A 27,601-nucleotide genomic window follows, 5' to 3' on the forward strand; every position below is an offset into this window, starting at 1 on the left:
AAACTGACCCTGAGAAAGAAAAATAACAGATGGTCATATCACAGATTAATAGCATACCAGGCAAGGATGAGGGTTTAGAGACCCTGGGGGTGGTTCTAGAAAACCATACTACATTTCAATTCACATATGCCACCACTTCCTGTCTGGAAGATTTATTATTTAAATTCCTTGTGGAAAGCCTTTGACCTTTTGATTAATTTAAGTCATTTTTCCAGATGATCAGTTTGCTCATGTGAGTAGGGCTATCTGACATTTCCACATACCATCAATGACTAGAAGCAATTTTTTTTTTCCCCACCAGGGTTATTGTTGGGGCTCTGTGCCTGCACTATGAATCCACTATTCCGGTGGCCATTTTTTTTTTCTATTGTTGTTGTTGGATAGGACAGAGATAAATTGAGAGAGGAGGGGAAGACAGAGAGAGAGAGAGAAAGATACCTGCAGACCTGCTTCACCACTTGCAAAGTGACCCTCTTGCAGGTGGGGAGTTGGGGGCTCAAAATGGGATCCTTGTTCTTCATACTACCTGTGCTTAAACCGGTGTGCTACTGGCTGGCCCCGGACTAGAAACAATTTTATGAACACTCCTGGAAGTTTACATTAACATAACATTCACTGGAGGCAACGCACTTAGAAGGTAAGACTATTCTGGACAAGAACAGGGTTTTTTTGTTTGTTTGTTTGTTTGTTTCCAGAGTTATCACTGGGGCTCGGTGTCTGCATTACGAATCTACTGCTACTGGAGGCCATTTTTCTTTCTTTTTTTTTTTAATATTTATTTATTCCCTTTTGTTGCCCTTGTTTTTTTTATTGTTGTAGTTATTATTGTTGTTGTCATTGTTGGATAGGACAGAGAGAAATGGAGAGAGGGAGGGGAAGACAGAGAGGAGGAGAGAAAGATAGACACCTGCAGACCTGCTTCACCACCTGTGAAGCGACTCCCCTGCAGGTGGGGAGCCAGGGTTCGAACCGGGATCCTTATGCCGGTCCTTGTGCTTTGTGCCACCTGCGCTTAGCCCGCTGCACTACAGCCCGACTCCCACCATTTTTCATTTTTATTGAATAGGACAGAGAGAAATTGAAAGGGGAGGGGGGAGACCTGCTTCACCACTTGTGAAGAGGCGCCCCCTGTGGGTGGGTGGGGGGCTCGAACCAAGATCCTTGGGCAGGTCCTTGCGCTTAGTACTTTGTGTGCTTCATCAGCAGCTCCACTGCCTGGCCCCTGGTTGCATAGAAATCATAACACATTTAAATACGTACAACCCTCTATGTATTTAAAAATATTTTGTTATTGCCACCAGGGTTATCACTAAGGCACAGTGCCAACACTATGAATTCACTACTGTCAGTGGCCATTTTCCCCCCTTACTTTTCTTTCAATTTTATTGGGGGAGACAGAAGGAAAGAGAAAGATAGACATCTGCAGACATATTTCACGGCTGTGAAGCATCCCTCCTGCAGATGGGGAGTGGGAGCTTGAGCCCAGGTCCCTGCACATGATAATGTGTACACTTAACCAGGTATGCCACTTCCTGGACCCCTGTACCTTTTTAAATAATGTCATATTCTCTCTAGTACTTTTTAATCTGAACTAGTTTTTGTTTTGTTTTGTTTTCTCACCCTTCTTATCTTGTATAATGGCAGGAGGTTCTTTAATTTGGTGTTTGTGTTCAAGGCCTCTTGTTGCCATGATTTATATCTATTAACAAATGACCTGCATTTCCCTGAAAGACAAATGCCAGATGATATCACTCATAGGTACAATATGAAGAACTGAAACACATGAACTTGTTAAAAGAAAGGGAAAAAAAGGACTCAAACTGTCACTAAGACTTTGTGAAAATTATGGCAGTTAATCTTGGGCGGTAGAGGAGAGAGCTGGGGGGTGGGGAGGGCACAGAGCTGTGATGGTGGGGGCAATGTTGAGGGATTGCCTTGAATCTTATGATCTTGTAAACCATTAATTCACTAATAATAATAATAAATAATATTTTGGAGCCAGAGAGATCAGGGTTTCCTTTCTGACTTTGTCTTTTATTAAGTATAGAATTCAGGGTACTTTATTACCTTTTTCATCCCATCCCCTCCAGTGGAAGCTTTCCTATTCTTTATCTTTCTGGGAGTATGGACCCAGGATCATTATGGGATACAAAAAGTGGAAGGTTTGACTTCTGTAGTTGTTTCTCCGCTGAACCAGGGCATTGGCAGGCTGATCCATACGCCCAGCCTTTTTTTTATCTTTCCCTAGTGGGGCAGGGCTCTGGAAAGATGAGGTTCCAGGGTACATTGTTGAGGTCATCTGCCTGGGGGAGTCAGGTTGGCATCATGGTAGCATCTTCGACTTGGTGTCTGAAAAAGCATTAAGATATATAAAAAAAGAACAAATTGTTTAATAATCAGGAACCTAAAAGTAAGAATAGAGCAGATGAGATTTGGGGCTTCCATTCTGGAAAAAGTTAGTAGGTCTATTTTAAGTATATTCCATGGGGCCCATGACTTTACTAATTTTTGCCTGAGCCTGACAGCTAACATGCAGGTGGGCCAAAGGTATTATCTGGGGAGATGGTGTTAGGGTTGGAAATAGAACTAGAAAGCTGGATCAGGGAAGAGTGTGGCTCCCAAATCTGGGAAAACTATATAAATACCATTAACTGCAAACCCCATCGATTTGATCTGGGGCCCATATTCATTGCAGGAGCCTGTGTAACCTCTGCATCTGTCTAGGTCTGAGCTTGCATTCTGTGGTTACTGATAGGAACGTTGTAGGTTGTACCCATTACAAAGCAGAATTTGGCTGAGTTTAGAGTATTGCACTAAAGTAAAAAAACTCTGGAAAGATGGGAGAGGGTAGGTTTTCAGCTTCACTAGAGGAGGGTGGATGTAGGGACACAGACCTTTGGTGGTAGGAATGGTGTTAATACACATTCCTATTAATTTATACTCTACTCTTTTTTTTAAAGACTGATGCATTTACTTATTTATTTATTTATGACATCTGTATATAGAGAGAATCAGAGGTGGTTTTTGTTTGTTTGTTTTTCGTATGACAGAGGTGGAACTCAGGACTTCATGCTTCTAAGTCTATCACTCTAGTCACTTGTGCACTCCCAGTCTGTGGGGATTTCCCATTTTCTGGGAAGTCCAGACCATTATCTCCATGAGAGTCTAAGAAGGTCGACCCCAAGTCCCCTCCTCACAGGAGGGGTGATAAGCAGCTCCCCACTTGACCCATGGCTGGTGATGGTGTTTTCCAGACCAGGAACTTTCTTGCACATACTTCCTCTTTCCTTTTGAACAAAGGCCATAAGTTAACAAATATGGCCAACTGAAACCCACTACAAATATCCTGGTTTTGCTTAACTGCTCCCTTCTCCCCTCCCTGAGGTGCTCGTGATTCACCTTTAGAGAGGAACCTACCTATGCATGAGCTCATGACCAAACCTTATATGCTAACTTCCCAGTAATGAACAAACACCTGATAGGTCAAGACTTAACCCTGTATTGTGTGTGTGGCTTAATGATTGCCTTAACCTTTTCCTAACCCTTGGGTATATCTACCTGCCTGTACCCCCGAATAAATGAGTTGTCTCTCTGAAGCTTCTCCCAGAGGAGGTCCTGTGATTCCTTTCCATGTACTCTCCCTCATCAGCAGGGTTCCCAGGACCCCCAGGGTGGCCAGTCTCCCCCTCTCCTTGGTCACTGGCCAATGCGCAGAAGAGAAATGGCCCCCACACCAGTCCACTGTATGTTTTCTTTAAAGTGGGTTTCAGAGCCTTTTTGCATTAACTCCATCAGTAGGAACTGATGCCTCTGCAGCTGCAGAAGGTACTCTAGCCACAGATGAGCCTGTTCTCAGTAGGGTGGGATCTTCCATCTAGTATGGCACTAGATGGAAAGCCTGCTCTCTGGAGGCCTCTTCTCTAGGTCTGAGTCCAGACTGCACTACCCAGCTCTGTTTCCATGAGTATGCTCTTGACTTCTGGGTGCCTCCATTTTTTTTTTAATTTGTGCTAATAGTATTGGTAACTACGCCAGTAGAGCTGTGATACATAAGAGAATCCATGTAGTGGTCCAGGAGGTGGCACAGTGGTAAAGCTTTGGACTCTCAAGCATGAGGTCCCAAGTTTGATCCCCAGCAGAACATGTACCAGAGTGATGTCTGGTTCTTTCTCTCTCCTCCTATCTTTCTCATAAATAAATAAAATCTTAGAGAGAGAGAGAGAGAGAGAGAGAGAATCCATGTAAGTGAGTTAGAATGGTGCTCAGGATATGATAATTGTTCAGGAAGTATCAGTTACCAATTTTTTTCTTTCTTTCAAAGATTTTTTTTCTTTACTGGGGGGACTAATGGTAGTAGTTTGTACATGTAATATTTCTCAGTTTTCCACATAGCAGTCTAGCCCCCAGTAGGTCCTCCTCTGCCATCATGTCCCAGATTTTTTTTAAAGTAAAATGGAAGAAAAATCCATTTAACATAACTAAATTATCTCAACATGTGACTAAGCACTTGGTATTCTATAATTAAAATGAAATGAAGCTTTATTATTATTTTTTTACTTAATATGAGATACAAGGAGTTTCACTTGAGAGAGAGAGAGAGCGAGAGAGAGAGATCAGAGCACCCTTACAGTATATGCAACACTGGCAATCAGACCTGGAATCTCAGACATGCACGTCTGGGGCTCTTCCAGCTGTGCTATTTACCCAGCTGCTAATAATGTTCCTCAAACCATGGTCACCCAACACAGGAACTCTCACTGTCAGTAATGTGTGGTTAGTGCTCATCTGACTCTTTCCAGTTATGAAAGTTCATTCCCTTTCAAGGCTTCTCTGCCATTGTTGAACAACTCTGATTAATGTGTGATCCTTCCTTCTCTAAGCAGTATTTTTAGAAAGTATACATAGGAAGCCTGCACATACTAGAATGAAAGCTTGTTAATATCAGATGGTCGGGGGCCAGGTGGTAGCATACCTGGTTAACTGTACACATCACGGTGCATAAGGAACAAAGTTCAGGTTCCCAGTCCCCACCTGCAGGGGGAAAGATTCACAAGCATTGAAATAGTGCTGCAGGTGTCTCCCTATCCCTTTCCCCTCTAAATTTTTCTCTATCAAATAAAACTAAAAAATAAAGTTTAAAAAAAGATGTGATAGAGTTTAATAAAAAAAAAGATCAAGTAGAAAATGCATTAGAAAATAGTTTACATTGACAAGCACTGAGAAAGCTCAGAGATAGAGAGCAGATGTCATGCCCCTCTTTCTGGGTGTTTGACTTCTAAGAGGAACCAGAAGTATCACCTTCCCACAGCCATGACTGGCAACAGGGCAGACTGGTTGATAAGAGAATAGGATTTATGAGTTAAGATCCGTACTGATTAAATCACCCAGCTACCTGCAAATCCCATCTCAGATAGGGTCAGTCCCAAAGCCCAACAACAACAAGAAAAATAAAAACTCACTGGCTCAAGAAGTGATTTAGGTAATTTTTTAAATGAAGCTCACCGTCCAGAATTGATAGGAATCCTCAAATCTATTCTGTGAGATTCCCTAAAAGGTGGTCAAGCTTCTTTCCTGAAAAGATAATGTGATGTATGCAAATAAAGGCAATGCCAAAGCATTTCAGGACTCTTGAGTCTCACTGAGCATCTCCTGTTATCCTTGAACCATGCCAAACCTTGCCCACAGCCCCTGCTCTACACCCAGCAATGGGGGAATCCTATTTCCTCTCCAACTCCAGGGCAGGTTTAGGGGAATATGATGTATCCTCTTCATCTTGTCTGATAGCATCACTTTTGCTAGAGAAGCTTCTTTAGGCCAACAGAAGTCTGCTGACCTGGGCCTTGTGACTTTGCAAAGCTCTATCACATTCAACATTTTATTCTGTCTGATGGTAAACCACGTAGTTGGCCTACTTGGTGTTTTACAAATGAAGCCTAAAGAGGTAAGAGAGCTTTGGCAGGAACCCCTAGCTCAAAAGAGGTGGAATTACAGTTAAGTCTCCCAACTTCTCACTGAATGTCCTTTCTGCTCCTGCTAGCCCCTTCACGGCATCTTCATTTCTCTCTCTCTCTCTCTCTCTATCTATCTATCTATCTATCAATCATCTATCTATCATCTATCTATCTATCTATCATCTATCTATCTATCTATCTATCATCTATCTTTCCTTCTATTATCTGTCTGTCTGTCTATCAATCTCTTCCCCACCCCTTTCTGAGCATGTTCTGCTATCATTCCTCAATTCCACTGGTTAAGAGAAGTCTTGGGCCAGCAAGGATGTACCTGGTTAAGCACACACACTACAGTTATAGTGTGCAAGGACCCAGGTTCAAGCCCCTGGTCCCCACCTGCTGGGGGAAAGCTTCACTAGTGGTGAAGTAGAGCTTCAGGTACCTCTCTGGTCCTTCCTCTCTCTGTCTCTCCCTCCTCTCTCAATTTCTCTTTGTTCCTATCCACTAAAATGCAAATAAAATAAAAATAAATAAAAAACATTCTTTTTTTTTTAAAAAAAAAAAGGAGAGAAGTTTTATTTTTAGAGAACAGAAAACCATTAGAAACCTGAGGGCTGCATTCTGAAAAATCTCAGTGTTATTGAAGTTGAGGCCAAAGGTGTGACTGCGAAAGCAAAGGTCTTCTTGATACTATGAACTTACCTGTCTGCTCAAGTCTTGACAGCAGCCTGCTTATGAGGCACCACCACATAGACTGAGAAGGATTGCCCCACCTGTCCTTAATTACAGAGCTCTCCAGAAGCCACAAGGAGCATTAAAGCCCTAAGTCATCCTTTGTTGGCCTGTTTATTTAATATTTTAATTTATTATTGGATAGACACCGAAAGAAATTGAGAGGGTTGGGGAAGATAGTGAGGGAGAGACAGAGAGACACCTGCAGCCCTGCTTCAACATTCATGAAGCTTTCCCCCTGCAGGTGGGAACCAGGTGCTTCAACATGGGTCCTTGTGCACTGACTGTATTGTGAGTACTTAACCAGATGCACCACTGCCTGGCTTGGAGCCCTAAGCCATACTTTGAAAAAGGGCATGGTGGCAGCTATATCAAGGGTGCAAAGTCAAGGACCACCACCCCACAGCATCCTCATGAAAAGTGACATTTATAAAATCACACACGGGGGCAAATGACTTAGTCCCAGAGCCCTCATGCATAAGCTCTGTCTCAGAACCTGGGGTCCTCGGCATCTAAAAGCTCAATCTGAGGCTGTTTTGGGTCTCCCTTCCCTGCTAGTTATGACTCTACAGTCCCCATCCTGGGTTACAGTGCCACATGGACTGTAAGGAGACACTACTAAGGTCACCTCTTACATTGTAGCTGATGAGGACCTCAAATGGGACCCGTGTCTTCTCTGGAGTCTTTCTCGTGTGACCACGGGCCTGAGCAAACTTGAGTAGGAAAGTTATTTGCCCAACAAATTAAACTTCCTAATTTAACACCTCAGGCAGGAGGGAGTAAAGTGTTCTGAAGATAAATGTCTTTTGAGCTGAGGTGGAGGAGGACAAGAGCCTTCTTCTCTAAGCAGGGGGCTCCTCAGGGAGCTTGGTTTTTGCATCTGTAGGCCAGGAAGTTGAAGGAACATTCCAGGCTCTTCCACTCTGCTCCCCTGTAATCCTCATGCTTTCTAAGAACTCTGTGACCCACTATCACGCTGTCACTCCTGTGGACAAATGAGAATTTACCCAAGAGGGAGATCTCTGTTCACTGAGACTTCCTCAGTATCAACACACAACAGGATAAAATAGTGAATGTCATGGAGCTTTACAAAGTCACCAGGCCCCTTGTTCTGTGACCATCTGAATCGGGACCCCCACAGCACCCAAGTCCAACTACACTCAGTTTCCAAGATTAACATAATCATTTAGCTCAGAGTTTCCTTTTTTTGCCTCCAGGGTTATCTCTGGGGCTCAGTGTTGGCACTATGAATCCACTGTTCCTGGCAGCCACTTTTTTTCCATTTTATGGGATAGGACAGAGAGAAATTGAGAGAGGAGAGGGAGGTAAAAGGGGGGCAGTAGTGCAACAGAATAAGAATCCTGGTTCTAGCCCCTGGCTCCCCACCTTCAGGGGAGTCACAAAGTTTCTACCTGTTTGCCAGATTCCACAGCTGAGTAAGATGTTTTTTAAGAAATCTTTATAGGGTGAGGGTAAATAGCAAAATTTTATTCAAAGAGACTCTTGTGCCTGAGGTTCCAAAGTCCCAGGTTCAGTCCCCTGCACCATCATAAACCAGAGCTGAGCAGAGCTCTGATAAAAAATAAAAAAATAAAAAAGAGGAAGAAGTCTTTACAGACTGTTTGTTTTCTCACCAGGGTTGTTTCTGGGGCTGGTTAGCTACATGACTGCATTATCTCTAGCAGCCATTTGATTATTTCTCTTTCCTTCCTTTTTAAAAAGATATGGTTTTTATTATATTTATTTATTTATTGGATACAGACAGCCAGAAATTGAGAGGAAAGGGAGTGATAAAGAGGGAGACAGAGACACCTGCAACACTGCTTCACCACTCACAAAGCTTTCCCCCTGCCGGTGGGGTTGTGGGTAGGGGGTCCAACCTGGGTCCTTACACTTCGTAACATGTGTGCTCAACCAGGTGCACCGCCATCTGGTCCCTATTTCTTTCTTTCTCTATGGAGGGTAAGAGACAGAGAGATAGAAAATGAGAGAGAGAAAGGAGAGGGGAGGGGAGTGGAGGGGCGGGGGCACGCAAGGCAACTCATCTGCAGTATTGCTCTACCACTTGTGAAGCAAGTTGGGGGCTGGAGGGTTTGAACCTGGGTCCTCCACATGGTGACATGTACACTCTCCCAGATGAACCACTACCTGACCCCTCTTTATAAACTTTGAAAGATAATTGAGATGTGTGTAAGTGTGTACACACACACACACACACACACACACTGCAACAGATAGCATCTCTCTGTTCTTAACGCAGGCTCAAGGGGCCTAGATGATGCAGACTAGCCAACAGACAAAAAAGGCACCTCGGGCCACTCGCAGGGACATGACTGTGCATTGATCTCTTGGGGATTTGGATCATATTTGAACCCAGGAGACAGTAAGTCCCCCCCCCCCCCCCCCCCCCGTGCCATTGATTGAGGGGAGCAGGAGAAGTCACAGCCACACCAGGAGACCTCCCCCCTCCCTCGGGAGAGCCTGAGAGAGGCCCCGCCCACTGACCTGGCTGCCTCCCACCCCCTTCACTGGTCTGATCACGTGCAGCTCCCTGGGGACCCCATTGTCTGCACAGAGGAGCTGGGGTTCATTTGGGAAACCCGTCCCTGGGAATGGAAAGGGAGATTTCAACCGTGGAGTTGGACTTTTGTGTTCACACAACCGTGTTTTGTTTGAGGTTTTGTCCTTTTTCAAATAACATCACACAGAGAACCCTAAGAAAGTCTCCAGGCTGCGACAGACAGACGCATCGTTTCTTTTCATTCCTTCAGTCAGGGGGGAAAAGTAAAAGAGAGAAATGAAAGGGAATAAAGGAGGACGCAGTCCCCTGCGCACCCCTCCCACGTCCTTCCCATCAGCCACGTGGGTTTGCACAATCAAATCTCAATAGCTGCTTCCAGCGCTTTGTGGGAGCCCCTGCGCCCCCGGAGGACCTTGCTCGTTTGCCGAGTCTCTTTCCTCTCAACATATCTGGTTCATCTCTCCCAGTCTCTCCCGGACCGCTTCTTTCGGCCAAGCTGACTCCTCTTCCATTTGTGAGTTGTGTTCCCAGCGACAGGGAGCCCCAAGCCAGGCACGAAGCAGCCCCAACTCCAGCCAGCAAGAGCTGCCCATCTGTCAAGTGTGTAGGAGGAGCTGGGCACTGCTGAACTTGCCTGTCAGGGGGCTGCAAAGGGAGCAAGGACATGATTTGAGGAGAGAGTTTTTTAAATTATTTTTTTTAATTTAGGATCCAAGCAAGGGTGGTACATATTCAAAATCATTTAATAAATTCTTGTAAACATTTCCAGAAGTTTTCATGTGTCTGCTAACAGAGTGAAGAGCATGCAACTTAATAAAAGATGTCGATTTTAATTAAGAAACTGAGGGCCAGAGAGATAGCTCAGCTGGGAGGACCCCAACCTTACCAAGCACCGTGCCTGGTTTGAATGCTCACACAGGGTGAAGCTTTGGCTTTAAGATGTCTCTCCTTTTCTTTCTGCCTCTATCTGTCTGTCTATATGTCTGTCTATCATCTAGCAACTGACAAAGTCAACCTGTAACAGTAAGATTACATGACACCTCAGAGCACCAAAAAAATAATCAATCAATCTGAAGGGATGCTATCAATAGACCTCAACCTCAGGAAAAAAAAACGAGGAGGGCCAGGCAGTAGTGTATCTGGTTGAGCACAAAGGTCACACTGCATAAGGACCTTGGTTCAAGTTCGGTCCATTCCTAAGGGGGGGGGAGTTTCACCAGCAGTGAATCAGTGTTGAAGGAGTCTCTCTTTCTGTCTCCCCCCCCCTTTTTAATTCTTTTTTAAATTAGTGATTTATATTGATTTGCAAAATTACAAGATAATAGAGGTACAACTCTGCTTCGTTCCCACCATAATCAGATATCAGAGACATGTCTTTCGTGAGTGTTTCCTCGAGGATGTCGAACTTGGATGCCTGAGTTGCACAGCAGATGTCATGGGCGTAGATGAACTTCCTTGAAGAAGTTTCTGGGAGGTCATTGATGTAAATATTAAATAGCGTAGGAGCCAGAACAGAGCCCTGGGGGAGGCCACTTGAGACAAGTCGCCATCTGCTAGACTTGTCACCCAGATGCACCCGGAATCTTCTGTTTTGGAGAAGAAACGATATAGTGTTGGCCACCCATGGAGGCAGGCATCTTGAGATCTTGACTAGGAGACCACGGTGCCAGACCGTGTCATAGGCTGCTGTGAGATCAACAAAGACAGCACCCGTCTTTAAATTCTTCTGGAATCCATTTTCAATGTAAGTTGAGAGGGCCAGGGCTTGTTCGCAGGTAGATCTTCCTGGGCGGAAACCAGCTTGGGCGGGTGATAGGAATTTCTCTGTAAGAGGAGAAATACGTGACAGAAGCAGCCTCTCAAGGAGTTTGTAACACACGGAAAGGAGAGAAATTGGTCTATAGCTGGCGGCCAGTGTTGGGTCTTTCTTTGGTTTCAAAACTGCTATTATCTTCGCACGACGCCAAACTTTGGGCATAGATTCAGATTCCAAGATGTGGGACAGGAATGAAGCGAGCCACTTGTTTGCCGCGGGACCCAGGTTAAGAATGAGTTCTGGGGTGATGTTATCATAGCCAGCAGCTGTTCCCGGTTTAACCGTCTTCAAAGCGTCTTCCAGTTCAGACAGTGTAAAGGGAGAGATTTTTGGAGATGGACAAGATAACCGGAAGTGGGATGACCACTCATGGGAAATTTCTCTTTTCCAGACTGGGTCGATCTTAGCACGTCCAACTTGAGTTAGGTGACTGGCCACTGAGTTTGGAGATATGGGAGGATGGGAGACAGGAGGGGGTTGGCTACCGGCACCCAGTCTGTGAAGAAGCTTCCAAGCCTTCCTACTTGAGTGGGTGAAGTTCAGACTTTCCATGAGTTGTTGCCAGTGGGCTTGGCGTGCTGCATCCAGGGAGGCAATGAGATGGTCAGCCACATCTGGGTCGCCCGACTCATCATACTGCTTTAGTAGTTGCTCGCATTCAGCATCAAGACAAGGCGTATAGTTAGCACGTCTCCCACGAGGAATGGCTTGGGAAGCTGCTTTGAAGATGGCTTGGCAGAAGCGCCTGTAGGAATCTTCAGAGGGGATAGAGTTAATTGGAATTGCAGGAATAGATTTGTTGGTAAGATCACTGAACAGACGCCAGTTTGCTTTCTGAAAGTTCCATCTTAGTTTCTTCGAGCACAGAATCAGTGGGAGCTGGAGACCAATGTGGATGATAGCTGGGCGGTGATGACTGTGCGGGAAGATCTTGAGAATTTGTCTCGTAGCGGGAAAGGCTTGGCCGTTGACTGTGCTAATCCAGCGCAGGTCGGGTGACGAGTCTTTATTCCATCTAGCACTGTGAAAAGAGCCTGGCTATTTGGGATCGTATAATAGAGAGAGGTCATTCGCTGAAGCCCAGTCGGCTAAGATAGAGCCGTCAGCACGAGTGGAGGAATATCCCCAGTCTTGGTGATGACTATTAAAGTCTCCAACGTAAACGGCTGGGTGATTCGGGCTAGGCAGGACCTCATTATCCCATGAGGCACTGGGGGGCTTATATACATTGACGAGCTGAATAGTTCCAACAGTAATGGAGTCGTAGAAGGTTGAAGAGGCCGTATGGTAAACGAAACACTCACGAAAGACATGTCTCTGATATCTGATTACTGTAAAAAATGGTGACTAATCCCTAGCACTGCAAAAACGGTATCATCTGTTTTCCATCTACACCATGCCTCGGCCTCGCGTGAGCTTAATGTGCAGCTTGGCGATACGAGAATCCGGCATGAAGCCCAGCCAGTCTATCTTGGCGTTACTCTCGATCGCACTCTGTCATTTCACGAACATCTCATAAAAACTGCAGCAAGGAATAACATCATTGCAAGACTGGCCAGCTCCTCATGGGGCGCGAGCACTTCCACACTACGATCATCATCTCTGGCATTATGCTATTCCACTGCAGAATACTGTGCCCCAGTATGGTTCCGTAGCCCCCATGTACACTTGGTCGATTCCAAATTATATTCCTCCATGAGGATCATTTCTGGAACCATCCGTTCCACCCCGGTTCCATGTCTGCCAGTTCTTAGCAACATCGCCCCGCCAGATATTCGTCGGGATGCGGCATCATCTAAGTTCATTTCCCACGTCTACGCTCTACCGGACCTGCCAATATACGCGGATATCTTCACCCACCCTGTCCAACGCTTTGACATCTCGTCACCCAATCTGGTCCCCTACGCCTACACTGAACTTCTCTGTTCCAGTCTCTTGGAAACAGAGTTGGCAGTCAGCTGAGGTAAAGAACAAACACCTCATCGCAGACCCCTGCAAGCGTCCACCCGGCTTTGACCTAGCACGTTATGATTGGGCCCTCCTCAATCGCTATGGAACAGGCCATGGCCGGTGCACCGCTATGTTCCATCGCTGGGGAGCCAGAGACGACCCGAACTGCCCCTGCGGCTACAGACAGACTATGACCCACATAGTCAACGACTGCCACCTCTCCAGATTCAAAGAAGGTCTCGAAACTTTACATCAGGCTCAACCTGATGCTGTTGACTGGCTACGATAGAAGGGCAAACGCTGCAAGAAGAAGTTCCCACCATCAAAGTTCTGGATCCCCAATCCCTCCACTACAGCAGTTCTTCCAACGTTCCAGACATGGGTTAACTACTATTTCTACAACTATCTCTACATTTATATATATTTGGGTTTTTTTTTTATATAGGTCCCATCTTCTCTTCCTTTCCAAGACACATATATACCTATTATTATATCCAAATGTCTGTCCCTCTTTCCTCCTCTCTCTCCGGTTCCTGATAGAGTTGGAGTTCACAGCCCTCTCTGGTCATCTTCCCCCTATCATTTCTTCCCCACTAGGAGTATAGCTGAAAATTGTTTTAGGGATGCAGAAGGTCAGAAGTCTGACTTCAGTAATTGCTTCTCTTCTGGACATGGGCATTGGCAGGTTAATCCATACCCCAGCCTGTTTCTGTCTTTCCCTAGTTGGGGCAGGGCTCTGAAGCGGTGAGGTTCCGAGTCTGTTTCCCTCTCTGCCCCCTCCTCTCCTCTCAACTTCTGTGTCTTATTAAATTGAAAAGAAAGGAAAAAAAAAAGAAAAAAGAAAAAAATGGCTTCCAGGAGTGTTGGACTAAGCCCCAGCAATAATCCTGGCAGGAAAAAAAAAAAATGAATGAATGAAGAAAGAATGAAGATTCCATCAGTAGAAGGAGAGCTAGGGTTTTTCTGAAGGGGGAACTCTCCATCTCTCTACTCCATTTCCATCCAACCTGGCCCCATCCTAGAGCATGCTGTCTGATTTGACTCCTTTGCCCATCCTATGAGTTAGTGGTTCTGTTCCTCCCCCCAACTCTCAACTCTCACTGCCTCCACAGAGCATTTCTGAATTTCATCCCTGACCCCTCTGAGGTCAGCCTCTGTGCCACCACAGCCCTTGTCATATGCACCTACACTTTATACCTCAGCACCTACCAGGGTGACTTTGTAGATCTGACCTGATGCTCGGTAGGCATCCATCGTATTGAATAGAATTGTAGGTGCTAAACTTGAGGCTGAGTATCTAGGCAGGCAGAGTTCTCGTGGCGGCCACTCTGCCTCCCTCAGAACAGGCCATGCAGATGGGCAGTTGCTTCTATCAATTTGTTCAACGAACATGAAGTAATGGAGTGCATCTCCCACGATGAAAAAGAATTCATTTGATCTTAAAGTTGTGTTGTGGTAGAGGGGCATGGGATGTGAGCTCTCAGACCTTGAATTTACATTTTAACAGCGCCAATCATTCTTTGGATGTGTCACTTTAACTTTTGATATGGGTGCTTATTTTGACTGATGGTTTAGTTTCTTCATCAGTACAATGGAGAAACAGTAGAGTAGTAGTAGTAGTATATACCCTGCCTTCTACCATAAGCATAGACAGAAAGAAAAGGTAGAAATGATTGCTAGGAAGACAAACTATAACTTGCACTTCCACGTCTTAAGGAAAGAGAAATTTCTAAGAAAAATAATATAACCGAACCACCTGCAGTACAGAAAACCAGATGTTGATGAAACCAGCCTGAATATCAGAGACTGGGCTACATATCCGTTGACTTCCTTGAGAGTGGGGTTGTGTTGTATTGTATATCTTGTACATCTGCACTTTGGAATATCTTCTGAATCCAAAGCTCAGATACATTCTGAACCCTCACTGCCTAATGTAGAAATAATAATTTTGATTTGGTAAACCAAGGGGGTGAGGAACAAGGAAACTACTTTCTTGTCATAATACCCCAATCTGAGACTATAGATAATGTTTGCAGACACCCTGTTGAAGAGCTCTGGCCTTCAAAACTCAGCTCATAAACCATTAGATCTTACCTTAGGTCTAATAAAATTAGTGTGACTACTTGTCACTAGGCTAGCAAGCAAACCTTTCTCAAGAAGCTAAACATGTTCTCTTTCTTTATTTAAAGTATCTAAAACCTGTTCACTATATCCACAACTCCATCCCAACCACACCTGCCAACTCCACCCTCCCCCCATGTCTCAACCTTTTGTCAAGAAAATCAGAGGAAGTGAAAGGTTAACTGCTGTGAGAATCAGCAAGTGGTGGAGTTGTCATCTCTGTCACCACTGCTAAAGTTTCAATTGCTGTAGCCACACAGAGCAGACCTTGTTCTTTCATGGAAGTTGTAGTCCTGGTTTTGTGCCAGGGCTATGAAGACCTCAGCAGGGCCTTTGTGGTCAAAGGAGCCTTATGCAATAAAGGTTTCCCTTCTCCAAAGTGCTGGCTCCACCCTGGAGGGAGGGCTGAGGTTCGCACATTGCAGTACTGCCATTCTTTGTGGGTGGGGCTAGTTGCATTGGCCTAGGATAATGGGGGTATTTGGGTATCACTGTGCCTATCTCTTCTTGGGCCAAGCCTCAACCCCAAGGGAAAGCTGCCTGCAGCCCTCACTAGCTGTGCCATTAGCTGTGCCAGTGTCCACCATGCATACTAGACAATAACAAACTAGACAAAAACAAAACTAGATAATAACAATCTCCCTCCCCTAGAGGCTTCATTTAAAAGCTGACATTTCCAGCCTGGAATAGGTAATGGCTCTTCTTTGCCTAGAGTACCAAGATGTTTCATGACCAAAAACAGAGGAAAGAATGAGAATGGGTGAAAGTTCACCAAGCATTTACCAAATGCCAAGTGTTTTTGGGGAAAAAAATTAATACTAGTTACTATTTAGTAAGCACCTGCTATTCTCAGGCATTGTATTAGAACTGTATGTTTATTAATTTATTCTGTGTTCATAGCAATCTTTTAAGGAAGGTAGGATTGGTACCATCCTCATTTTACAGAGGAGGGAGGATGCTGAGTTTTGGAGAGCCTAAGTAACGTGCCTAGGTGCCTATAGCCTATAAATGGTGAAAATCCCCTCTAGAGGGACTCAGTTTCTTCTTCACTCTGTGATCCAGAAAATTGAACCCCCAAATGTGGCCTGCTTTTGCTAGATTTTATAATCTCTCCTTCTAGGCACACACAGAGTGAAAGTGCTTTAGGAATGCAAAAAGGAGCTGAACAGCACACACCAAAAGGCATTCTCCTGAAACTTCCCAGCTGGTCTCTCTGTCTGCCTGGGACCATTTTCAGGCAAGGGACAGGATCAGATTTAGGAGAGGACCAAGCCAGAGGTATTCCGATGGCATGGAGTGAATCCTGGGCACAAATGTCTTCTGCTGTTTCTGGGTAGTGGTGTGGGGATGAGGAGGCTGTAATAGCCAGGACCATCCCCTTGCTGGAACATAATCCTGAGGTTGTGCAGTAGTTGAGGCTTAGTCCCTGTGCTCCCAAGCTCAGCCAACCCACCCCTCCTCCTCCAGCCAGTGTAGTGGAGCCAGGGACCACAAGCTGGCTCTGGAAGAGCCTTGAGAGACGTGAAGCCAGAGTCAACCCAAGACTGGGCACAGAAGCAGTTTGTCCACCCGAGGGCAGGACTGAGGTCAGCCTGTGCTAGGCGGTTCTCTCCACACCTTGCTGGATAAATATTACATTGGCTTCCAAAGCCAAGGCAAATATTCAAGAAAAATGATATATAACAAAACTAATATAATATAATAAACAGAATAGAATAGAATGGAATAGAGTAGAGTAGAATAGAATGGAATGAAATAGAATAGAATAGAATAGAATAGAATAGAATAGAATAGAATAGAATAGAATAGAATAGAATAGAATAGAATAGAATAGAATAGAATAGAATAGAATAGAACAAAACTAATCTAAAGTCCAAAGAGTGGTCACCCTTTGCAGGCTGTGATGCCTGGGAAGGTGTACAGGTGGACTATGGGAAGCTGAATACATTTAGGTTCCTGAGCTGGGTGCTGAGACAGGGTGCACCCATTGAAAAAATGGAACCATTGGTGGTCTGGGAGGTGGCGCAGTAGATAAAGCGCTTGACTCTCAATCTCAAGCGTGAGGTCCTGAGTTCAAGCCCCGGCAGCACATGTACCAGAGTGATGTCTGGTTCTTTCTCTCTCTCTCCTCCTTTCTCATCAATAAATAAATACAATCTTAAAAAAAATAAAAATAAATAAAAAATTTAAAAATGGAACCATTGAAGCGATGGGGAGGTGGGGAGATAGCTCAGTGGTCTACATCAGACTTTTATCCCCTAGATTGGGAGGTTCTGAGTTCAGTCTCTGGCTTCACCATAAGTCATAGCTGAACAATGATCAGGTTATAAATACATAACCATTTAAAAGTTTAAGAGTTCATTAAAAAAAAAATACACCAAAGGAAAGTGGAAAGGAAGCATGTGACTTAACGGCGGTGTTAGGCAACACCCCTCTTCAACTGTGCCTCAGAGTGGGTAGAGAGGGGGCAGCTTGGAGGGCCAGCACCCGTGTGTGTTGGCAGAGCAAACACAAGGGCCCCTTGAGTACACTGTCCTCTCTGTGTACGTAGGGTGTTAGGCCAGGCTCCACCAAGCTGCACTTCATGGTGACAAAGACAACAATGCTGCCATCTCGTAATTGTCAATAGCATTGCTGTGCTCAAGTCTTTGGCCCAATATTGACGGAGCAGAAGCTGCATCTGTTTTGCAATGTTGACATAGATTCGCCTCTTATGGGGCCAGGCAGATTTCCCAGGCCGCCCATCAGCCCAGATGGAGTGACTTTCGGGAAGTGTGTGCCCTGAGGCAGAATCGGTGGGTTCTTGGAATGCCAGCTCTGCTTGATTTCAGGACTACTATATTTATTATCTTCCCTACCCACCCTGAGAGTCAGACTACAGAGAGGAGTCAGATTTTTCTAGAATGCTGACTGAAATTGCCTAAATGCCTCTTACATCCAAACTGCAGGATTTGGAGAGAGAAAAGCTAAGGAAAATAAGACTCAAGGTTTGTTTTTTTGAAAATTCCAGGAAGGATTTTATTTATTTCCCTTTTGTTGCCCTTGTTTTATTGTTGTAGTTATTGTTGATGTTGTTGTTGTTGGATAGGAGAGAAATGGAGAGAGGAGGGGAAGACAGAGAGGGGAGAGAAAGATAGACACCTGCAGACCTGCTTCACCGCTTATAAGAGACTCCCCTGAAGGTGGGGAGCCGGGGCTCAAACCAGGATCCTTACGCCAGTCCTTGCGCTTCGCGCCATGTACGCTTAACCCGCTGAGCTACTGTATGACTCCCAAAGAATTTGTTTTTTCCCTTGAAATCTTCCTAGGAACTTTTTTTTTTCCCCCTGAAGTTTTTATTTTTGAAAGGAAAAAGTTTTCCTCTTTCTTTCTTCTTCTTTCGCTTTCCTGGGGGTGGGGGGCTAGTGGATTCTAGTATAGTAGTTGACACAGGGGCACAATTTCTCATCTCATGATAGGAGTCTGTATAACACCCCTGCCTAGCTGGACTCAATCCTATAAATGCCAAATGTGTTAGCCTCCAGCACGAGGTTGTAAATAGCAGCCCCATAATTTCTGAGAGAGACACTTTACCAGTGACAAACACAAGAGACTTCTTTCCAGAACCCCGGGTAACCCCTGTCCTCTTTGTGAGCTCCAAGCTCCAGGCCCCAGGCACGGCCATGACCTGTGACCTCCTAGCAACCAGCCTTGCTGTCAGCTGGAGAGAGCAGGGGGCCAGCCTGCGTCAGTCAGCTGGACAAACGAGGGCCTGGAAACTCAGCCTTGTGGCCCTGCCTTCCATGGGGGCAGGAGGGGCTGACCTCTCCCTGCAGGTGGCCTGTCCCCAAGGGCAGCCACATGCCTGGTCAGGTGGCCAGGCGCCCAGGCCTCTCTGTATTCTGAAACTATTTCTCTCTTTCTCATTTTTATCAGAGCTTGCTCTGCTGAGTCTCCCTGCCCTGCCCTGCCCTGCCCTGCCCTGCCCTGCCCTCTCTTTGCCTCCAGGGCCTGCACATTCAGGGAGGCCTCCAATAACCATTAATTTAGCCAATTTCCTGGGCCACACCGTTCCCGGGAACCCCACTTTGGTGGGCAGCAGCGGAACAAGACTCCCTGCTGTTTGCCTTCCCTTTTAATTACATGGAGACAAGCTTCCGTGGACTGACTTTGGGAGGCAAACCCCAGGCCGACCAGGCCACCCCCCGTGAAACAATGCACACATGTTCCGGAGAATTCCCTCCTTGGTTAATCCGGACCGGGAAGAAAAGGCCTTTTCTTCTTGTTGTCAAAGGGGGTCTTCGATGCTAAGATACCATTTTATGTCCCAAGTCATGTCACGGGACTTCTGCCTCGGCCCGGCTGCCTGCTCTTTAGAAATGAAAGACACAGTCCCCGCTTCACCTCGGGGACAAGTGGCCCCCACCCTGCCCTCCACTGCAAAGAAAGAGAGCTGGGGACCCAGGGAAGCAGGAAAAGCTCCCTGCTCCCACTGTTCCTTTCTCATCCTGGCAACCTCGGCTTTCTGGACTATTTGCCCAAAGGATGAGTAGGGAGGGCTGAGCCTCACCTGCTGATTTTGAGGGTCATGAATATTCTTATAATCCCTTGGAAAGAAGGGCCCTTTCATTAGAGGCTGCTGCTTGGGAGGGGGGGGGCTGGGGGGCTCTCAGGCCCACTCTAACCCGCCCCAGCACCGCAGTTTGGCATTCCCGCTTCTCCCCAGTCCCTGGGTCTGGAGGCATCTACACTCTCAGTGTTCACTGGATAGAGAAGCAGATTTCCAAAAGGCATTGTGTCACTGCTTTCCGCTGCTAATCCAGTTTATACAGGAATTACAGGAGATAAACAAAGAAGTTACAGGCTCCTGACCTGATGCTTAGAGAGGAGGTGGTCTGGGTCCACAGAGCAGAGCAAACCTGCTGACTGCATGTCTGCGTTTCTCTCTGCAAGGCTTTGGGGTGGCTTTTGGAAATATCCACAGAAACTCAGATGAGGAAATTCAGGATACGGTGGGGAAACGGCTCATCCTGCCAGAATAGAGAACTTGCATTCCCAAGGTCCCAGAGGCCCCAGGTTTAATCCCAGACACCAGCATATGCCAGTGTTGAACAGTGGTCTAGTTATCTTTTGCTCTCTTTCACAATAAACCAGTTAATACATCTTAAAAACAACAAACAAACAAACAAATCTAAAGAGGGGCTGGATGGTGGCACACCACGTTGAATGCATGTTATCATGTGCAAGGACCTGGGTTCAAACCTCCAGTCCCCACCTGCAGGAGAGATGCTGTGTGAGTAGTGAGGCAGTGCTGCAGGTGTCTCCTCTTTCTCAATTTCTTTGTGATTCTATTCTAAGTAAATAAGTAACATTGAGAATCTGTCACATATGTTGTCATTTTTGCTTAAATGTACACATTTCACTACTGACAATGTTTTCTTAAAGTGCTAGGCTCTCTCTGTTTACATTTTTTTTTTTGCCTTCAGGGTTATCGCTGGGACTCAGTGTTGGCTCTATGAATCCATTGCTCCTGGCAATCATTTTTTTGTTTGTTTGTTTTATTGGATAGGACAGAAAGAAATTGAGAGAGGATGGGGAGATAGGAAGAGAGAAAGATAGACACCTGCAGACCCGCCTCACCGCTTGTGAAGCCTCCCTCCTGCATCGGGGGTGGGGGTGGGAGTGGGACTTGAGCCCGGATTCTCGTGCTTTGTACTCTGTACGATTAATCAGGCTGCCCAGCCCCCTTCTCTGTTTACTTTTAAGAAAATGTCAGTCTTGCCAGTATCAGTTATTCATCTAAGCAAAATGATGTTTTTTAGGGGGAAAATGGTAGTTTAGGTTCTAAGTTAAATAATCATACAAGTAGTTTTCCTCCAGATGATCATCATACTTTGGTGTTTTATGTCAGCTTCTCACTGTCACACATATGATTAAAAATATTTTTACTCATGATGCCATCCTGACCTCCCTGAACAGACAACCTCACCAATGTGTCCCAGAACCACATCTCTCTAGAGCCCTACCCCACTAGGGAAAGACAGAATCAGGCTGGGGTATGGATCAACCTGTCAAAACCTATGTCCAGTGGAGAAGCAATTACAGAAGTCAGACCTTCCACCTTCTGCTCCTCATAAAGAATTTTGGTTCATACATCCACACTCCCAGAGGGATAAAGAATTGGGAAGCTTCCAGTGGAGGGGATGGGACATAAAACTCTAATGTTGGGAACTTTGTGGAATTATACTTGTTATCTTACAATCTTGTCAGTCATCATTAAATCACTAATATATATATATATTTTTTTACTTAAGGACTGTGATTTAACAAAACCCCACACTGATAAAACAATTTAAAAACAGTTTGAGCCCCCGGGTCCCCACCTACAGGGGAGTCGCTTCACAGGCAGTGAAGCAGGTCTGCAGGTATCTATCTTTCTCTCCCCCTCTGTCTTCCCCTCCTCTCTCCATTTCTCTCTGTCCTAACAACGACGACATCAATAACAACAACAATAACTACAACAACAACAAAAAACAACAAGGGCAACAAAAGGGAAAATAAATATTTAGAAAAAAACAATTTAAAAAATAGCAGTACAAGTCAGGACAATAAATGAATGGTTTTTCAGGTTTCAAGTAACTCCTTTAGTAAGCCTATTTTTTTCTGAAGACACAAAAGTGAAAAGGCTCTTGGCAGTGAAGGTGGCACAAGTCCATCGGTACATCTTGGTGCCTTTGCATTCAGTCCTGCTCAGCAATGTCATCCATTGCTGCTGCTGTGTACTAGTAAATGACAACACAGTGAGAAGGACCAATTGAGTACTCGTACTATTGCAATAGTCATACTAACGTTGTGTTCAGTGAAAGGATCTTGAGGACCAGAAACCACATTTTTTAAACAGCTAATGCAGAAAAGACTTGGCATCTCAAAAGGTAATTACGTGGGGCTCAGAGATAGCTCACCAGGTAGGGTGCATGATTTGCTATGCTTGTGATGCAGGTTCAAACCCCAGCACTGTTGTGACGCAGTATACTGGTCGACAGGAATCTGGACACAGCACATGGCTGATGCCAGCCTGGCAACCAAGCACACTATGATTTGCGCAAACTCACAAGGGACTGTGGGTACAGAGGACTATAAAAGCAAGAACGTGGAGTCACTCTGGCCTCCTGGGATCATCTCCTTCACTAAGTTCTCCCATCGGTGTTACCTCTTGGCCTCTTTATGGTTGGTTTTGTGGGTAGCTAGCTGATAGAACTTTGGCTTCCGCCATCCCTCTTAGCTAGACTCTTTCTCTCACTCATTTTACTCTCACTTGTTCAACGCTAAGCAGAGCCACTGGTTGTGTTACAATACAGCACCACATGGGAATGCCATAGTACCAGGGGAGGCTCCAGTACCATGTGGTCTGTTTCTCTTTCTAAATGAAAGAGTTGGTCTGTGCACGGTGAAATCACTGGCTCCACCCAAGTTTAATAAGGATTTAAAAAGTATTCATGGAGATGTTTTCCAGATTAAACAGAGAGAGAGAGAATATCATTTCCTCCTGAAAATATTTCATATCTTGAGTACAGTTCTGATACCTAAAGGAGAAATAATATTCTGGTTGCAGTGATAAACATTTTAGAAACTCAGTGTTAGAAGCACACTGTTTGATTAAGGTTAGATAAAGCAATGGCTGAATTCATGCCATCTCATTGATTTTCTTAATATTGATGTATTCTAAAGACTAAATGGGATAGCTCTGAAGGCTGTCACCTAAGGGAAATTTTATTTATAAAAGGCTATTTCATTACAAATAAAAAAATTCACATTAGAAATATCTTTAATATACAATGAGACCCCTCCCAATTTTTCTGAGTAGAAAATTAAGAGGAAAGACTTTCTAAGTTACAACAAATCTCAATTATAATTTTCTTTTAACTGAAAAGTAATTGTTCAAGGCTGATAGCATATGAAAAAAAAAAGGGTCACATAAGGGGGCTAGGTGGTGGCATACATGGTTAAGTGAATGCATTACCACCAGCAAGGACCTAGGTTCAAAGCTCCAGTGTCCACTTGCAGGGGGAGAGCTTCACAATCTGTGAAGCAGTGTTGCAGGTGTCCTCTGTCTCCCTCTTTATTTCCTCCCCCTTTCAATTTCTCTCTGTCCTATCAACTAAAAAATAGTTTAAATGTACACATACACGTATCAATCTTAGCAAACACATAAATAGCAGAAAACATGAATTTGTGTGTAATGGGATGATTATATGCTGTGTGTTTTATGGACGTGGTCTATTCAAACAATTGTTCAATATGTATGTGCCAGGTGCTCTGAGTTAGGCATGTGAAAAGGCCAGTTCTTGCCCTCAGAGATTATTTGGTTGTGTGAGGAAACACCAGATAAACCTGCAATTCCAGGACTCGATCCAGTATGCGGACAGGATATGCTGGGAGGTCTGCAAAAAAGCAGTTAACTCAGGCAGAGACGATGGAGGGTGAAGGACTCACAGAAGTTTCCTAAGGGAGGTGGTGCCGGATTGGGCTCCCCATATTTCACGGTTACCAAAGCAAAGCAATAAGGTGCTGAGGAATTTGAAATGTCTCAAAATATGGATGAGAGAGGTCAGGTGGTGGTGCACCTGGTTGAGCGCACAAGGACCCAGGTCGAGCCCTAGTCCCCTCCTGCAGGGGGAAAGCTTTGCAAGTGGTGAAGCATTGTTGCAGGTGTCTGTCTCTCTATCATCCCTCTCCCCTCTCAATTTCTGGCTAATTAATAAATAAATATAATTAAGTTTTTAAAAGGTATGGATGAAAGGTGGAGAGAATAGGGATTGGAGTTTTTTTTTTTTTTTTACAGAACGGCCCTAGATGATAAAAAGCTGTGTGATTTCCAATTTTGTCATGGAAAGTATCTATATCTATGAGAGAGATGAGCACTACTTAAACTTTTCCTTTTTCAACTTCAGATCACTTTACTGAGGAAATGGTGATTTACAGGACTGTTGTCCAAGATAGATAGCAGCACATGTCACCCTCCACCAAACTATCATGTTTTTTTTCAAACATTTTTTTTAGATTTTTTAAAAAAAAATGTATTCTCTTTTGTTGCCCTTATTGTTTTATGGTTGTTGTTGTTGTTGGACAGGACAGAGAGAAATGAAGAGAGGAGGGGAAGACAGAGGGGGGAGAGAACGATAGACACCTGCAGACCTGCTTCACCGCTTGTGAAGCGACTCCCCTGCAGGTGGGGAGCCGGGGCTCGAACCAGGATCCTTACTCTGGTCCTTGCGCTTTGTGCCACGTGCGCTTAACCAGCTGCGCTACCACCCAACTCCCTCATGTTTTTTTTTTTTCCTACTACATCTCTTCTTCCTTGTCTTAACTTCCTCCTTTCCATTATTATTATTATTTTGCCTCCTGGGTTATCACTATGGCTTGGTGCCTGCCACTATGAATCCACTGCTCCTAGAAGCTATTTTTCTCTTTTGTTGCCCTTGTTTATTGTTGTTGTTCTTATTATGGTTGTTATTGCCGTCATTGTTGTTGGATAGGACAGAGAGAAATAGAAAGGATGGGAAGACAGAGGGGGAGAGAGAGACAGACACCTACAGACCTGCTTCACTGCTTGTAAGTGACCCCCCCTGTAGGTGTGGAGCAGGGGGCTTGAACCAGGATCCTTAGTCTAGTCCTTGCACTTTGCGTCATGTGACCTTATCCCGCTGTTCTACCACCCGGCCCCTGTTATTATTATTACTTTTAATGATGTTATATTTGTTTTTGTTTCTCTTGTTTTCTACGCAGTGCTGGGAGCCAAATCCAGGACCTGCAGCACATGAGCCTTGTGTTCATCACTGAACTATATCCCCCAGTCCCTGGAGACAGATTTCAATCAAATATTTGATATATTTTATTCTGGCAAGAATGTTGGTTCACAGGAGATTGATACCAATAAAAGCTCATGGAAATGACACGGGACCTTCAGAGTGTGAAGAGATAGTGAGAGGGGTGCAAACGATGTTAAGGAGCTTGTTGTAGGCATTATGAATCCACGGTTCCTGGTGGCCACTTTTCATTTTATTGGATAGGACAGAGAGAAATTGAGAGGGGTAGGGGGAGAGGGGAAGCAACAGAGAGACACCTGCAGACCTGTTTCACCACTTGTGAAGTGACCCCTGTCCCTGCAGGTGGGGAGCCGGGGGCTCAAACTGGGACCCTTGTGCTTTGTACTGTGTGTGCTTAACCCAGTGCTCTACCACCACCGCCCCCCCCCAGCTGTTATTTATAAGCATACAGACTTCTTTCTGTCTGTCATCTCAGAGGACAGCGGAGTGTATGAAGGGGTTGTGAGCATGTTGCCTGTTGGTTCTCTTTCTAGGCTCTGTAGTTACACCTATGTGGGCTTCCATAAAGGATGCCAACTAGCCCATGTTGGAACGTTTGGAAACCTTACTGAGCCAGGGTTGACCTTTGCTAAAATGGAGATGGTGTCTGCCTCAGTAAGCTTTAAGAATAAGGAAGGTGGTACAGTTCAAGTGCCTGGGACACAGTGGTCATATAATGAGAATTCCCCCTTCAGTTCAACCTCATTATAAATGAAGATAAGGTTCTATTCATTGAAATTAAGCTATTCAATCTATTCTCAAAAATCACCAGAAATCATGCAAAAAAGAGCTTAGTGTTGCCATCCAATTACAGCGAGATCAGAGGGAGCACAAAACGGCCGTTCAAATCAGAGGTTTTCAGTGCTGACCCAGCGATTCGACCACCTGCTGATTATAGATGCTTCTGTCTGACTCGCTGTTTAAATGTAGAAGTGTTTCAGGAGCCAGGTGGTGGCGCACCTGGTTAAGCATACATAGTACTGAGCACAAGAACTTGCACAATGATCCTGGTTCAAGACCCTGCTCTCCACTTGCAGGGGGGATGCTTCATAAGCAACAAAGCAGCAAGTCTGCAGGTATCTATCTTTCTCTCTTCCTCTCTATTTCCCCCTTCACTCTGTCCTATCCAATAAAATGAAAAAAAAAAAAAAAAGGCTGCCAGGAGCAGTGGATTCATTGTGCAGGCACTGAACCCAGTGATAACCTGGTTAAAAAAAGGGGGGGGGTTTGCATGAAAATACAGATCCCCAACCTTTAGAAAGTGCCTGATTTAGCAAGCATTGCATTTGTTGTTCCTGATATAAAATTTTACAGAACAGAAATAGAACTTGCCCAGAGTCAGGAGCTTCTACCACTAACTGAGCAGACTACTTCTCTCTGGAACTCATGATCTTTTTCTTGTAGAATAAGAGCCAGAACTACTTCTGCCCTAAAACCTAAATTCACCTTCTAGGTAAACAAAGTAAATCCAAGGGGAAAAACATGAATTTATATATATTCCCTTCCAGAAGTCCCTATGTGTTAATAGCCAGATGGTAGATGACTTTACTAAAATTTCAGAATACTACACCTACACACACACACACACACACACACTCCAAACAAACAAACAAAAAACTTGTTGTATAAGGAAGAGCTACTCTATTTTACACACATGGGAAGATGTAAGCTTCCCATTACCAGGTGTTCAGCATGAAGCCGAGCTGCATACCCATCTGCTCTGGAAATTTTCCCGTTTCCACATTCTCATCCCATAGTTCTGAGGAGGTTGGGTATGCCACGCCTCATCCAAGAAGACTTTCTGCTCTGTTGGCTTCAGACAAAGTTACCATTAACTCCCCAACCTGCAAGAAAATTATTTGCCACAAAGGATTCCAAAATGTCCTTCTCTCCCCCTACAAGCCTGCAAACAAATGGTACAGGAATGAGGTCAGAAAGGAATCCCCCCCCCCCACCTACCAGGCCTCTGAATTCATTTACCTACCTCAGAGCCCATTCAGAGGAAGGGGTGGGACCAGGAACAAGAGATGCTGGAGGCTAAGTGGAGTTTGGGGGTCGAGCGCTACATTACAAGATTTGACAGGCCTTTGCCAGCCTTCAGCTTCTTTGTGTCTCTTGCATAATAGAGAAACACAAACTGAGCAGCACACGATCTGTGGTTACACCCATGGACAGAGCACATTCTTTGCAAATGCTAATAGTATTGTAGCATCCTGTCACCCAGGAACACAAAAAAGGATGTTGATTTTCACATGAACCAGAACAGGCCCATTGTACACAAGTTTGTGACCAACTTGTAGTATCTGCACATCAAAAGCTCAGCCAATCATAAAGTATACAGCTGGCGAAATGCACCCACAGGAACGCCCGGGGGGGGGGGGGATCCAAATGCCTCATCCAAGATACTGTAACAAAACGGTGCTTTTGACGTGAATGGAACTACAGTCTAACAGTCCTGATTCAGTGATGACCATAGCAATTAGGATAATTAGCTAGAACATAAATGATGAAATCTGAATGTATGAAAATGGGAGCGACTCTGTGTTTGTGCTGCAAGTCTCTGGAATAGCAGAGGCAGCAGCAGAGGGCAGGGACATTCAATTAAGCATTCAGAGGAGGGGTGTTCTCACATGTAGGAAAGCTCGGGAGGATGTTGGCAGGAAAG

At 44.9% G+C, this 27,601-nt stretch overlaps 1 long non-coding RNA gene across 2 annotated transcripts; it reads right to left on the reverse strand.

Annotated features, from left to right (window-relative positions):
* Positions 1 to 1,067: 1,067 nt before the first annotated feature.
* On the reverse strand, positions 1,068 to 27,249 carry LOC132540249 (uncharacterized). Of its 2 annotated transcripts, XR_009551454.1 has the most exons (7): positions 26,921 to 27,249; positions 26,648 to 26,780; positions 5,503 to 5,571; positions 4,973 to 5,031; positions 2,068 to 2,349; positions 1,621 to 1,724; positions 1,068 to 1,222 (listed from the first exon to the last, which is right to left on the reverse strand). It is a non-coding gene; the product is annotated as an uncharacterized LOC132540249 (long non-coding RNA). The 2 variants fall into 2 exon arrangements; XR_009551455.1 differs by lacking the exon at positions 5,503 to 5,571.
* Positions 27,250 to 27,601: the final 352 nt, after the last annotated feature.

This window comes from Erinaceus europaeus, chromosome 9 (assembly GCF_950295315.1).
Source record: "Erinaceus europaeus chromosome 9, mEriEur2.1, whole genome shotgun sequence".
In the NCBI taxonomy this organism is placed as follows: domain Eukaryota; kingdom Metazoa; phylum Chordata; class Mammalia; order Eulipotyphla; family Erinaceidae; genus Erinaceus; species Erinaceus europaeus.